We start from the raw sequence: 2,448 nt of genomic DNA, 5'->3' as shown, positions 1-2,448 counted from the left end.
TGGTATACTTTAAAATAAGACTTTTTAGAAAGTCTATAGTTTTGAGTAATCGCATTCCAAACTTCAATCGCGCTTTCTCAAAACCTGCCGAAAGTAACCTCTCTGCAAAAAATGCTGCGCCTTCTCTAAAAAGAGTATTCTCAGATTCTTCTCAAGCGGATACAATTGGGCATTAATTGGAAATCAATTAGACCCCTACTCATCTCTAACGGTTACTATTAACGCTTTAATGATATGTACGCTCTTAGTCAATGAATTTCATATGCGGCGTTGGCGCTTAATAACGCAACTGGCGCAATTTTTTATTTTTATTTATTAAAAGTGACTAGTCGCTTTTTATACCCGTTCGGGTATAAGGGGGAGCATTAGTCTCTTCAAAGAACACGCTCGAACAAAAACGAACAGTTCATTCCATTTAAAGTATTTATTAGTCGCAAGTTCCTTTGCGAGTCATCCCGGATGAGTCGCATTGTTTGCAGGGAATCGACAATCTTTTATCCAGGCATTACTCATAAGATTCCTATAGAACAACAACAACCGATTTAGTATGTATTTTGTAACCACGGCTGCTGCGATTACTTTTCGGTTCCTATGCGGTGTTTCAGGACTACATATATAGACTGCTGAAGGGGGTCACAGGTCCAAATCAAACTCAATGAACTTTCGCGAAATATTATACGTATATACGTATGTACTTGTGAAGGGGGAAAGTTAGTGTTAATCTCTACATAGTTGAAAATTATGTACTTAAGCAAATACTTAAGTTTCTGAGCAGTATTTAGTACTTGTACACTTGACAAGCATGTCTGCGTGTGTGTGTGTGTGTGTGTGTTTATAGCTTCGCTATCAATTTTTTAGTGGATTTACAAAAATACATGGATCAACATCTAGAACTTTGAATGGGGTCGATTTTTCTTGGCTTATGCACTATTGAAAAACACAACAACAATAACTCTTACTTGTTCATACAGATTTTGTCATACAACTCTATGGGGTTCCACATATGTACGTATGTATGTATGCATGTAATTCCTAATTCTAAAGGACCCATTTAATAATGTCATAAGAATTTTTACTTCAAATCTTAGTTTCTATTTTAATGCGTTCCACTACAGGCCAACGAAAGATGAGCCATTCAATTCTTATAAGTACGAGAAGTAAGTACGAGAAGTACACAGACAAGTAAACGTACATACATACATACAAACATTAAAGGATAACCAAGTCTTCGCATACAGCATTAAAAAACAATTTCCTTTTTTTTTGACAAACACTGATGCGTCCCCACGCACGTTTGTATATATGTATGTATGTATGTAAGCACCTATTCAGAAGGGAAATTTTCGCAGGAGTTTCACGAAATCGGGGAATCAAATACAATAACATTGAGAAGTTGCCCATTAAGTTTTTTTTCTGGTTTTTCCTTTTACCGAGCCTTTTGCCATAGCTGCTCATTGTAACGCCGAATATGTATAAAGCAATCTACATAGTGTCTCATATAAAGTATTTATGTATTTGTATATTTTGGTATGTGTATTTTTTTGCGCACCTACAAATATATGTATGTAAATTCATAAAAATTCTCGGCTAACTAATTAAATATTTATCAAGTTTGTATGTAATACATATACATATATGTATGTATGTATGTATGTTAGTAAGTGAGACAAGCGCGTACATATGTATACGTATGTATTAAGTATATAGTAAGTAATGTATCTACATATATTGTAAGTACATACCTGTTTTATCTATGCTTGCAATTATGTATTTTTGGTAGTAAATATGTATGTATGTATGCAAGTGTTGTAAGTATATGCTGATTTCATATTGAATGATTAATAAGTTTAGGAGTTTAATGTCTAAATAAGTTTTGTGTTTCTAGTCTTTTTGGAAAGTATTCGGTATATAGTATTCGATATTCAGTGATTCAGTGCTGCGAAATGCCAAAATTTGATTTGATTACACCCACGCTACGGTCTCTGGCAGTTTATTTGTATTTCAAACTAACTAAAAGTCTTAAACAAGAACAAGTTATGAAAATGAAAGGCATTGATTCCATAAATAAGTCACGGCGCTAAATATTTGTAACTAGTTTAACGAAAAACAAAATCCTAAATAATTCGACTACATAAATTTCACTACCCGATCCTAAAGCTGCATTTACATGAGGCGATTTTCTATGCGATTCAACATTGGCGAAGAAAAATCGCTCGTGCGAATGGTGGTTCAAAAATCGCTTGCCTCAAAGTAGACAGCAAGCCAACTTTCGCAGGCGATGGCGATTATCGCCTCATGTAAAGGCACCTTTAAGGCATAACTAGAAGTCAATATTACGCTTTAACGAAACCAAAAGCCATTTACGTGTTGCCATTGCATTTTGGCGCAGCGCTCCCAGTTAGCTTACAAATTTTAAAACGCAAATTTCAGCAACGTATTTGNATTCAA

Source organism: Rhagoletis zephyria, unplaced genomic scaffold (assembly GCF_001687245.7).
Source record: "Rhagoletis zephyria isolate East Lansing unplaced genomic scaffold, Rhagoletis_zephyria_1.1 Rzeph_scaffold_01313, whole genome shotgun sequence".
Classification (NCBI taxonomy): domain Eukaryota; kingdom Metazoa; phylum Arthropoda; class Insecta; order Diptera; family Tephritidae; genus Rhagoletis; species Rhagoletis zephyria.
Note: the sequence above shows the minus strand (reverse complement) of the source record.